The sequence below is a fragment of the Cupressus sempervirens genome, chromosome 10 (genome assembly GCF_028749045.1).
Source record: "Cupressus sempervirens isolate cs-2001-9-10 chromosome 10, ASM2874904v1, whole genome shotgun sequence".
Taxonomy (NCBI): domain Eukaryota; kingdom Viridiplantae; phylum Streptophyta; class Pinopsida; order Cupressales; family Cupressaceae; genus Cupressus; species Cupressus sempervirens.
In genome coordinates, this window is record NC_143127.1 from 346,848,962 (window position 1) to 346,862,786 (window position 13,825).

Below are 13,825 nucleotides of genomic sequence, written 5' to 3' on the forward strand. Positions count from 1 at the left end.
TGAAATCAATTTTCCAAACTACTTCTAGGTACTCTTAGCTTCTAAGATGATCACAATGTAGAAATAATCAAGTTCATACTCCTTTTATTCATTTGGAACTTGCATTAATTGTGTACTTCACTCAATTGAAAAAGTTGTTTATTTTGCTTTAAAATCAAATATCTACTCAAGATCAACTGTCTAATCTTTGAATGCTATTTGAGGTTCACCATAGCTTCCTTTAATCATGACAATGCTTCGCAAAACTTCACTTCATGAAATTTTCTGTAGAAACATTGATTTCATCTTCTATCGCAAAGTAAACTTTCTCTGTTATAACAATAACTCTTATTTCCTTCCTAACTTGTTTCAATAAGCTCCAAATTGCAAGTGAACTTAACTATAGTCCATACATATATAATGCATCTTCTCTCAACCTCACTATGAGTAGTTCAATCTCTAAATGAAGTTTCCAATTCTAGTGTTGTGAACAAGCTTACTTCAACTCAATTGAATCAAACTCAATTGTTGACTTCAATTTTCCTGTCTCAACATCATCTAACTTGTCTCCTAAAATATCTTATCCTTTTACAAATGTCTCATTAAGTTCTTGAATTTCACTTAATACATTTGATTGTTCTTCATTACCTTTCTTAGTTTTGGAGTCACTTTCAAGATTCCTTCTATCATTTCTAAATTTCCTTCCATTGTTGCTTCTGTTTCCAAAGATTTTTCCATGATTCTTTATGTCATTTCCAAAGTTCCTTCCATTATTGCTTCTGTCCATTCGGCAGTACTTTGATGTATGCGTGAAGTTGTTGCATAACTAATATACTAGGGTTTTGCTTCTAGGATTCTATTGATCAATAGGTTCTTGATAGTTTTAGGTGATGTGTCCAAAGTTGTTACACTTATAACACATGATCTGCTTCCTTTCTTTATAAGGTCTACTTTCTCTTGATGTCCTTTCATTAGATCTTCTTCTATCTATAGGTTTAGTGTTTCTAGACATTCTACTATTTCTTCTATCATTATCACATTTAAGTTTCCTACAATCAATTGCATTGTGACCCATACCATGACAATTATGACAATAAAAATATGTAACATGATTAAATGACTTATTTTTATAATTTCTTTTCATATGACCTATTTCATTACATGAAAAACACTTACCTCTAAATTCATACCTAGTTTCCTTAGGAGATTCCACTTGCTTAGGTTCATACAATTTCTTAGTTTCCTTGCCTTGTATAACTTCTTTAGATTTATTAGAAGATTGATTGGATTCAATCTTATCATTAGATTTTTCTTTTTCTTTAAGATCTGATCTATTTCCAAGTTTCTTTGCAGATATGTTAAATAAATAACCAAGACCAGTCTTATCATAGATAGGTCTTTGTATTGACATTGAATCATCAAGCTTTTCTCTACTAGAATAAAGTTTTTCAAGCTATACTTTTCTTTGAGTTAGTTTACCTTTCACAATAGTGTTGTATTTTTGAAGTTCTTCATGATCTACTTTTAATGCTACAAGCTCAGATGTCATCTTTTCTAGACTTGCTCTAAGATCTGAATTTTTAGTCTTCAAATCAATTTCAACTTTGCTAGAATCATTCTTTAAACTCAACTTTAGATTGGTAATCTTCAATTCATGCTTCAAGATCTTGTACTTTGTTTTCAATTTTGAATATTCATCATCACTAGTTTTAGATCTAGTAGATTCAAGCTTGGATTTGAGATTTTCAATCTTGTCCTTCAATTGTCCAATGCATACTTTGAAGTCTTCATATCTATCTTTTAGCTTATCTCTTTCTTCAGTAAGAAGAACAATTTGTTCAAGTGCCTCTTCAAGGTTCTTCATCAATTTTTCTATATCCATAGGGATCTTACTCAAGCTATTAAGCCTCTTCTAAGTAACCATGCTCTGATACCAATTGTTAGAAACAAGGAATACTGAGAGGGGGGGGGGAGTGAATCAGTATTCTACAAACTTTTTTCACCAACTAGATATTATTAATTACTTTGAACCATGCATAAGAAGTAAATGAGTAATGCTAAATAGTAATATTAACCATGCATAGAGAGAACTCATAACACCATATTTTTTTAACCAGGAAAACCCTGACCAAGGGAAAACCTCAGTGGGGATGATACCCACTAGATGGTATACTGATATATATATGTTCCTTGTTAGAGGATGGACCCTATTAGGAGTCAATGAGAAAATTCAATATAGAGAGTCCTTGTTAGGAGACTTTGAATCCTTTTCAAGAGATTCCAACCCAATTAGGAGTTGTAGTACAGTAGATGCAAAAAGATCTTACTACCAAAACATGCACTTCCAATTACAAGAAGAGCTCACTACCCAAACAAGTAATTAGTCCTCAGGTCAATAGGTATTGTATCTTCTTTCTTGATTGATCTCTTACCTTAGCTCAATCTTGGATCACAAAATTAGGTTCTCAAAAAAATCACATATATCGCTTCACAAAAAGTTCACATATCACTTATTACAATACAATTGCACACTTCTTTTCACAAGATGTCCTTTGTATAAATACCATGCCTTTTCACAAATTCTTGCTAGGTTGGGTAAGACCATAATATAATTTTCCAACTTAGATTAAACATCTAGGATGTCAGCCCTAATTGGTCAAGTAATTATATCTCTTCTTCATATTGTCTGTACTGATGTCTGAGGTTATACACATCATCATCAACATGTATATTGTCTCCATCTAACTTTTCTAGTCATAATATGATGTCAGAAACATTTTACATATAAAACAATGTACTGCTATAAACCAATGTTATACTTAGACAATTTTTTGAGTACCAAAAGCTAAGTATCTTTATTTCTAAGGTTTACTACAAGTATGTACATCATGTGTTTCCATTTATGACAATAATTACATCACTACATATAGCCAATTGTCAAAAAAGTTTTGGTTGTGTACTAGGTAGTTTCCAGATATAGGATTAGTGAAAAGAGAACATATAGTACCTTTTTTTATGTCTTTATCTTTCACTCACTAATATGATAACCCATCAACATAAAATGTACGAAACTTATCCCTCCATGTACCCCATTTCATAACCTCCCTTGACACCTCATTTGCATTTTGGGTCATTTGTTCAAGTGTATTCGCTAGGGTTGAGTGGTGACAAAGTGTAGATGATCACAACCTATTGACCTTTTGGGTAATGTTAGCACTATTTTGTGCAAGGTGATTTATGAGGTCCTCTTGCATAGTAGTTAAATGATGTAACTATATGCGTGAAGGGTTTATAGGAGATGGTGGTTGTTGAGCAAGAGCATTGAGTGGTTTTGTGGTTGTGTCACTATAGGTGGAGGGTTTTGTGGTTGTGTCACAATGAGTGGAGTATTTTGTGGTTATGTCAAGACAAGTGAAGGGTTTGATTGTGTAGGAGGTGATATTTTGTCTCTCCCTTGTTTTCTTGGATTCCTTGATGCATCTATATTAAAAAAAATAAAAATAATTATAAAAATTATAAATTACAAAACCACATTATAAAGTTTGATGGAAAAATCCATAAACAACATTTAGAATGAAGACCTACCTCGTTTGTAGGGTGTCATGGATGAAAATGCAATAAAAAATCAATTTTCCTCCCAAACTTGATTAGGTTTTGACCTTCTCCTTAACACTCCATGTTGTTGCTTCTATTTGAGGGTATAAAAATGCCCTCAAATGCAGGCAGTAGGAAATAATATATACTTCTTAAAACCTAATCTAGTTTTAAGAAACCTGGTCAGGTTTTGTAAAACTCAACTAGGTTATTAAATAAGATAATTCAAAAAACCTATTCAAGTGATTCAAATTATAATGGCCAGGCTTGGATACCAAGCCTGGCACACATTTCACTTGAAAAAATCTGATCAGGTTATTGAGATTTTTTCTTTTTTTTGAGTGTCCACTTTTTTGTACACCAACTTGGTGCACTTAACTAGTTATGGACTTCTCCAACTTGGCAATATCTAGACTCCCCTGGTAATCATCAGTTTTCCCCAGTGTGCTAGTCTCCTTTTGAATGTCACTTCCCTCAATAATAACCTCCTTCTAAACATCACCTCCCACATGAACTGCCCCTTGAATCTAGCTACCCACTCTGACTGACAAAATGATAGTACCCTATTCCCCCTAGCCCCATCCTTCTTAGACTTTGGAGTGTTGGCCTTAGTTTTGAATGTGTCAGACACCCTAGAGGGAAGAGGGTTGTCCTATTACCCTGGAATACCTTCTTCCTCCTCTTGTTCCCCATAGTTCCTTATCCTAGTAGCTTTCCTTTTGGGTCTAGGGCTAGTTTCTCTACCTGAGTTATCAATGGACTTAGAATTGTTTAGTTTTTCCTTAAAAATGGTGGTCAAAGGATTTTTCTCTCTCAATATTTTTCTTGACCTACTACTACCCTTCCCAACAATGGTACTAGTACTTTCAATATCTAGGACTTCAATATTTTCCATTTTTATCCTTTTAGCAGTAGCCAAAGGCTCCCTATTAGTCTGGATTTTAGTAGATAAGGATGAAGATTGGGCTAATTCAATGATTTTCAATGGGGAAGGGCTTAGTTTCAAGATTTGAGGATGGAGGTCTTTGTAGAATTTTAATAGATAGAACATGAGGGCTTAGTGGTAGACAATATAGCTTTTTCTTTCCTCTCTCTTTTTACAAATATTTTGGATAAATGGTCCTCTATAGAATACAATAACAAGTAAGGAAAAGAGATACATTCTCTATTCCTAAAGTTGTTAAGGATAGGTAAGTGGTAGTAGTAGCACACCTTAACTCTTTCCTCCAAATTTATATACCTCATGATGATGTAATAGACCATATTCCATGGTTTAGGAAGATTTTCTCTAGAAAATCCTCCATGCAAGTGGACATGAGCTTCATTGGGATAGAAGAACTTCTACAAGCTTGTCTCATCTAAAACCTTAGGCCACTTCCTCTAGCTCTTGCCCTGCATATCCAAACCCATAGCATTAGCAACTAACTCCTTTGTAACTTCAAAGGAGACCCCATCAATGCTCATGCAATAGTTTTTCCATGAGTCAATAATTTTTCAGGTCACCTTTTTGCCATGTCCTTCAATGATCTCCATAAAAGAGATGAGCCCACCTTCTTTTAGTTATGTCCATGCCCCCTTGTCATCCTTGACACTCTCTTCAATTCTTGGTGGATAAATCTTGGCATTTGCATTTTCCATGGCTTCTTCCTCACAAAGATCCACAACCAAATCCTCCTCTCCCTCTTTCAACTCTACAACCATACCACCCACACACTATAACAAATTGCCCAAGAACACTAGAGCCAAACCCTTCCTCACTTGCCTATTCAAATAGCAATAATGAAAGTCTATAATATTCAAGAAACACTTGTGAATCCCACTTAATTCATTAAAATCACATGTATTCTTTCCTACAATATCATCATTTTTCCATAGGGTTCCTTGAAAGGCCATTGAAAATAGAAAAGTTGTGTCATTTGGGACTGCCAAATATCACCCTAAATCTTGTCTAGGGTATCAAACTTATTCTTCGCATGGAGTGTCATAATTGTAGTTATTAATATCTCTTTTCCAACTAAATTAAACCTCTCCCAATCCAACCCTAAACTTAGAAAAATAAAAGTAAAGTCCCCCAAATCATTAAGTAAGAAAGCGTTCAAATTGAAAATTTCTATCACCAAAATTCCCATTATATAAAGTGACATTATGAAAATTCTAACCCTATATTTATCAATTAATATTTTCATCATTATTTCAAAAGGCTTTCTTTTCGAGTGAGCGATCTAATATCTGTCAAAAAATTGTACTCACTTTCCCAAACTTGTCAAGCAATGACTTCATGTCTGTACCCTGCTAGGTTGTCCACCACTTGATTTCCTTCTCTATACACATATTGGATTTTGAGTCTTTAAATTTTCTCAAAAGATTTTGTGCATCCCTTATGATTAATGTGGCATGCCAATTCATCCTATTCACACTATCAACAACTTCTATAATTAATATTGAATCTCCCTCAATTATCAAATTTTGAATTATGCTATTATGGGAAATTTCCAAACCCTATAGAAGAGCAAGTGCTTCTTCTTCATTTCTTGAGATTTCCCACAATCCCTAGAGTAACCCCTCATGCACACAACTTTTTCATCCCTAAGAATACCTCTAACATCCACACTTTCACTCCTTGAGCCATCAAAGTTAAGTTTACACTAGTTTGACGAAGGAGCCTTCCATTTGGTTCCTAGTCTTTTTTGGATCTTGGGGCTATTCACTTTCTCCACTAAGTGTGACATATCCCATATTTGCATCCAATACTTATCTAGTTGTGTGGAAGGTGGGGAGGTAGTTTCTATTTCCATTTTTGATCATGCTCTTTGATTAGATCCATCATTACTTGAGCCACCACCTTGGGGGAAGATTTTCTCTCTAAATATTATATTATTCTTCTCTTTCCATATATTCTAGAAAACATAGGGGGGATAACTTTCCAGATAAGTTTAATAAAAGGGTGATTAGAGTAACTCTTCCAATCTAATATGAATTGATGAGCACCCTTGTTCAAAATCCAAGCAACCCCCAACTAAAGAAATAATTCCTGTCAAATCTGATTAGAATAGGAGCAATAGATTAAAACATGGGAAATAATCTCCTCTTCTTCGCTACATAACACACAATTGTTTCCCATTTGTAATCCATACCTTTTGAGGTTGTCAATTTTGAGGATACTATCATGCATAAGTGACCACTAGAAGAAATTAACTTTGGGGAGAAGGTGAGATTGCCAAACCATTTTCTATTACGAGGCTCCAACTTATCTAATTAGCCATTGTAGGCTCATTTGGCACTAAGTTCTCTGCTTGGTTTCCTATCCCATATTATTTTATCTTTTTCTGGGAAGGAGGGAATCTAGATTTCCTCTAGAAGGTAGACTAACTCTATGTACACAACCTTTTCCATCAAGTTGATATTTCTTGTGTTAAAGTGTTTCTACTCCTTGTTATGAATATAGTTGGCAACCTTGAGACCAAAAGCATTCACACCTTATTCCTTCATATTGACAGAATTTGTGAGTCTCAAAGGGGAATCACCAATCCATCTATCCTCCTAAAATCTAACAATATTCCCATCACCTATGTTCCACCTCAATCCCTATCTTAGGTATTTTTTGGTTTTATAATGTTAGTCCATATCCTTGAACCATGCAGGATGTCATCCTCATAAGGAGCTCAATTGAATGTCCTCCCTCCAAGGTATTTGGCACACATAATTCTGCACCAACCTACCTAATCCTAGGATAGTCTCAAACTAATCTTCATCATTAGGGCCTTATTCAAGTCCCCTATTCGTCTTAGATTCACCCCCCTTGATGAGAACCCTTGTTCAAAACCTAGGCAACCCCCAACTAAAGAAACAATTCCTGTCAAATCTGATTAGAATAGGATCAATGGATTAAAACATGGGGAATAGTATCCTCTTCTTTGCTACATAAGACACAATTGTTCCCCATTTGTAATCCATACCTTTTGAGGTTGTCAATTTTGAGGATACTATCATGCATAAGTGACCACTAGAAGAAATTAACTTTGGGGAGAAGGTGAGACTGCCAAACCATTTTCTATTACTTGGCTCCAACTTATATAATTATGCTATTGTAGGCTAATTTGACACTGAGTTCTCTGCTTGGTTTCCTATCCCATATTATTTTCTCTTTTTCTGGGAAGGAGGGAATCTAGATTTCCTCTAGAAGGGAGACTAACTCTGTGTACACAACCTTTTCCATTAAGTTGATATTTCTTGTGTTAAAGTGTTTCTACTCCTCCTTGTTATGAATATAGTTGGCAATCTTGAGACCAAAAGCATTCACACCTCATTCCTTCATACCAACAAAACTTGTGAGTCTCAAAGGGGAATCACCAATCCATCTATCCTCCAAAAATCTAACAAGATTCCCATCACCTATGTTTCACCTCAATCCCTCTCTTAGGTATTTTTTGGTTTTAATAATGTTAGTCCATATCCTTGAACCATGCAAGATGTCATCCTGATAAGGGGCTCAATTGAATGTCCTCCCTCTAAGGTATTTGGTACACACAATTCTGCACCAACCTACCTAATCCTAGGATAGTCTTGAACCAATTTTGATTATTAGGGCCTTATTCATGTCCCTCATTCATCATAGATTTACCCCCCCCTTTGATGAGCACCCTTGTTCAAAACCCAAGCAACCCCCAACTAAAGAAACAATTCCTGTCAAATCCGATTAGAATAGGAGCAATAGATTAAAACATGGGAAATAGTCTCCTCTTCTTTGCTACATAACACACAATTGTTCCCCATTTTTAATCTATACCTTTTGAGGATACTATCATGCATAAGTGACCACTAGAAGAAATTAACTTTGGGGAGAAGTTGAGACTACCAAACCATTTTCTATTACGGGGCTCCAACTTATCTAATTATGCTATTGTATGCTGATTTGACACCAAGTTCTTTGCTTGGTTTCCTATCCCATATTATTTTAGCTTTGTCTAGGAAGGAGGGAATCTAGATTTCCTCTAGAAGGGAGACTAACTTTGTATACACAACCTTTTTCATCAAGTTGATATTTCTTGTGTTAAAGTGTTTCTACTCCTTGTTATGAATATAGTTGGCAACCTTGAGACCAAAAGCATTCACACCTTGTTCCTTCATACCAACAAAATTTGTGAGTCTCAAAGGGGAATCACCAATCCATCTATCCTCCCAAAATCTAACAAGATTCCCATCACCTATGTTCCACCTCAATCCCTCTCTTAGTTATTTTTTAGTTTTAATAATGTTAGTCCATATCCTTGAACCATGCAAGATGTCACTTGCATAAGGGGCTCAATTGAATGTCCTCCCTCCGAGGTATTTGGCACACATAATTATGCACCAAACTACCTAATCTTGGGATAGTTTCAAACCAATCTTCATCATTAGGGCCTTATTCAAGTCCCCTATTCATCTTAGATTCACAAACCCCCCCCCCCCCCCCCCCCCCCCCGCCCCGAGATTTAGGTCTACAAACTTTGTCCCAACTTACAAGACTTAATTTCAAATTCTCCTTTGTTCTTGACAATAAGAAGTTCCTCTATATTTTTTCTAGGATATCTCTAACACAGCTAGATATTTTAAATAAAGACATAAAATAAGTAGGGATTCCATGTAAAGAGGCCACAATAAGCTACAATTTGCCAACATGACTAAGCACCTTACCTTTCTAGCCTACAATCTACTTCTACATTCTTTCCACTATAGTATCCCAAAATTTTTGGGTAACCTCCTTTATAGTAGGAGGAAGACCCAAACATGTGTCAGCTAGATTCACCACCCAATGAGTCATCTCCCTGATAATTTTTTGTTGCAAGGCCAAATCAGTATTGAAGAAGTAGAGTTTACTTTTCTAATAATTAATATATTGTCCCAAGACATGGTCATACCTATTCAACACTTTCTTCCAAGCCTTTACTTCTCTAATGGAAGATAAAACATAGAGAAAGGTGTCATCCACAAATTATTGTAGCACCTTCGATGGGGACTCATAGTCAGTTTGATCCCCATAATTTTCCTTCTAGACACCATAGCTAAGAGGTTCCTTACCAAAATTTTAGACACCATAATGAATAGATACCTAGCATCAGAGGGTCTCCATGTCTTGGCCCTCTCCCAACATGGACGACCTCACTTGGAGATCCATTGGCCAACACCAAAACATGGATAGTGTCTTTCATTTCCCTAACTCTAGAAATGAACTTTTCCCCAAAACCGAACTTCCTTACAATTTTGAGAAGAAATACCTTCTCACCTTATCATAGGCCTTTGAAATATCAAGTTTCAATGTCATATCTGGGTTCCTTCTTCTATCCATAGAACTAAGATCTTCATGGGAAGTCATCCAAAATCTGTTATCCAAGGACAAACCAATTTTGGATGGGGCTACTAGCTCTATTCACAATAGGCTCCATGCAGTTAACCACCACCTTGGATAGGATCTTATATATGGTACTACATAGACTTATTAGTCTAGACTCTTCTAGGAGTGTCAGATCAAGAACCTTAGGAACCAAAACAATAAAAGTCTAATTCAATTCTCTAAGGATGCGACCAATTCTAATGAATTCTTTAGCTATATGACTAATATGATATTTAATAATTTCCCACAACCCTTGAAAGAAAGATGGGGGGGAAACCATCCAACCCTAGGGCCTTGAACACACGCATAGGAAAAATCGCTTCTCTCACTTCTTCTTTAGTAACTTTTCTTATCAAATCTTGGTTCATCCTCTCACCCAATATCAACCTTATGATACCCATGAGGTCACTCTCCATCCTTGGGTCCACTTGTAACTATGGGGGATTGTAAATTTCTTAGAAGTAAGTGGTAGTCCATCTTCCAATCTCTTCATCATCAGCTTGTTGAAGATTGTTGTTATCAACAAGCTTCATGATAGTGTTAGTTCTCTTGTGGTTAGAGTAGACCTATGAAAAAAGTTGTGTTCCTATCTCCTTCGATGAGCCAAAGGATTTTGGATCTCTATTTCCAAATAACTTCTTCCCTTTCAACCACCTCTTTCCATTTCTTTCTCCAATTATTTTCCTCCTCTTGTGTAACCACTAAAATGTCACCCTTCTCCATTCTTTCCTGAATGATTCCCACTTTACCCTCAATGTCTTTCTTCTATTTGAAGATGTCTCCAAAATAAGCTTTTTTCCAAGCCATAGCCTTCCACTTGATATTTTCCAACTTCTTAGCTATGCAAAGCATAGTCATACCCTAGACCCTCACATTCCACTACCTTTAAATACATTCATGAAAATAGGGGTGAGAATGCCACATTATCTCATATTTGAAAGGTTTCTTTTTACTAGGATGTAATACTACATTTGGGCCCAAATTGTGATGGTAGGCCATCACAATTGAGACGGTCACTTGTCACCCAAGTGATAGAACCATGAATTGGCTCTCATTAGGTGAGCATCATATTTTTTTTGTCACACTTGTGATGGTAGGGTCATCCATCATAATTGTGACATATAAATTTGTTGTACCTTGGAAGAAGGAAGGGGCAAGAGTTCATGTTGACATCATCACAATTGCAACATCCATGCGACAACTACACTATGAAAGCAATGTTGATCCATTGTAATTGCAAAAGTTTTGTGATAGTTGTGTTGTACAAGTGACAACTAGCCATTAGAATATGCCATCACAATTGCGATGGCTAGCCTACTTATTAAAAAAAAAAATTATGTCATTTCATATATGATTTCAAAGGAGGCAAAGGTTGTGCCTAAGAAGAATGAGAGAATGACAAGAAGTGATAGTTGGAAGTTGTAAAATTTAAAAATGCTATAAATCACAAACTAGTATTTAAGAAGGATAAGGAATATTCAAAGGAGTATATAGAGTAGGTAATAAATTGCTTAATTTGTGAGTGACGTGTCACCATTCCATCTAATGTTAAGTGTGTACCTTAGTTTCTTTTTGGAAAGTTTCATATCATTTTATGAGTCACCAAGGAGTATGTGGATCCTTTAATAAATTGTTGGGTTTTTTATTGATGTTTCATCATGCTATCTAGGGTTGATGAATGTACCTTAGTAAGTTTCTTGTGTACTTTGTGACAAAAATCAGGAATGAGAGGTTATCATATTGAAGAGAGAGGCAAAAATGAAAGGAGGCTTTTATGTTGAGCCAGAAGCTAAGTTATTGTTCATTATTCATATCTGTGGGTAAGTAGCAAGTCTTTAGTATTTATGTACCTTGTACTTTTTTGGTCTTTATATAGTGATAGATTTGGTAGACTATTAGCTCTCTACTCTATTTTTCATAAAAAAGAGCAAATGTTTTTTTCAATATTTTATTACAATATATTTACATCTCTTCTATTTTAAATTAAGAGGAATAGAAAATTATTACTCTTCCCCAAATTCTAATATAATTTTTTAACTATTTTTTTTTTTCATTTATTAAGTTTCTAATTTTTATTATTCAGTATCAATGATATGCATCCAAAGACAAGAACAATTTTGGGACTTTTGTGTTTGAGGCAGGTTGGTCCTTTTTCAGCTTGACCTATCTCTTTTGGACTTTTTGTTTCTAAAATAGTGGTTAGTGATCAGTTTTGGATATACATACAATATTCTAGTGATATTAACTTGCTATGACACTTCATTTCAAATCTTCAATAGCACATTTTAAAAAGTGAACAAAGAAACAATGAACATGTTGCATCGAGTTGAGCCATATGTGACCTTTGGGTATGTTCTTGGTCAGTTATAAGCATTATGTAGATCAATTTTTTCTTATTTCATAGATTCTTGTGTCTACTATTATTTAATTCTCTTTCTTAATTCTTTCTAAATATCCAAATTTAAAAAGCATAAGAGAGCTAATTTACAAGAGAGGTTATGGAAAGGTTGATAAGCAGCAAATTTCTTTGACTGATAACTCTGTCATTGAAAAGGTACTTGTGTTCATGATGCATTTTTGTGTTATTCAGTATGCTTTCCTACTTATTATTTCTACCTTGTTGCTTGTGAATGGGTTTTAGGTAAATATGGTATAATCTGTATTGAAGATCTTATCCATGAGATTATTACTGTTGGCCCCAACTTCATGAAAGTGAACAAATTTTTGTGGCCATTTAAACTTAGTGCTCCATCTAGTGGACTAAAGAAGAAACACAACCACTACATTGAAGGTGGAAATGCTAGAAATTATGAAAAGTCATACATATAAACTCCATCTAGCTTGCTTTCCCTGGTGGACCTTGTGAAACTAAAAAACCTAGATCTAGAGTGATGCACACAAATTCATGGGGGAATTGTGCATCTAAAAGGACTCCCCAAATTAGAGTTGTTCAATATTTGATGGTTATTATAGAAGAGAAGATGCCCATATGTTCTAGAGTTTTTCCCTTAAATCCTTGGTGAATAGCATAACACCCAACTAAGCAAGATACAAACTTTGTTAAGAATGTGTTTTATTCTGCTTCTTGCCATAGACTCTTGTACTTGCAAAATCACTAATGAGAAAATCCTTATGAAGTTTAAGAATTCCATCATATTGGATCCTCTCCATTCCATACAAATATGGGTCTCTAATGTTCATTTTACTACTTTGTAGTTCACATTTTGTAATTTGTAATTGAGTTCTAGGTTCAAACTCAGAACACAAAGAAAATGAGTTCTCTTGACAAAATCTCTGAGTCAAAGTGTGTCTTATTAGAGACATGCTAAGTAATTAGCATGGTGTGTTACTTGTCTACTACAAAAACATGTGTGCCTAATTAGTACCCACCAAGAGTTCAAACTAAATAACACATATGTTGATTACACCAATGGAAATGAAAAAAAGCCAAAATCCTACATGAAACCTTAGCAAACATTTAAAAGTATCATTTCTTATATATTTTGTCAACCAACATATATTCCAACCATAAAAGAGTCACAATGTTGAAATAGTAAAGACCATAAAAATGAACAACAAATAACATTCTCAACTTCTCACCATATTTGGTTCACTTGAAATCACCAAAATCTTCTCTCGACAATTGTTCATAATTATGTGGATACATTACTCGAAAGCTAACCTGTAGGGATAAATTTTATTTCATTTCAAAGAATCTCTTTATCATAAAATTATTTGGAAATACAGATAATACCTATATCCTTTTTGAGACCCCTCAACATCCAAAGTACACAAAAATAAAAAGTATATTTTAACACACCTATACCTAAAAATTACAATTTGTTGTGACTTTTGTCAAAGAGGTGATGATTTCCATGTTCC

General features: G+C 34.8%; 1 pseudogene; it reads left to right on the top strand.

Annotated features, from left to right (window-relative positions):
* Positions 1-12,772, top strand: part of LOC149534008 (large ribosomal subunit protein uL30y-like) — a 35,025-nt pseudogene extending 22,253 nt beyond the window's left edge.
* Positions 12,773-13,825: the final 1,053 nt, after the last annotated feature.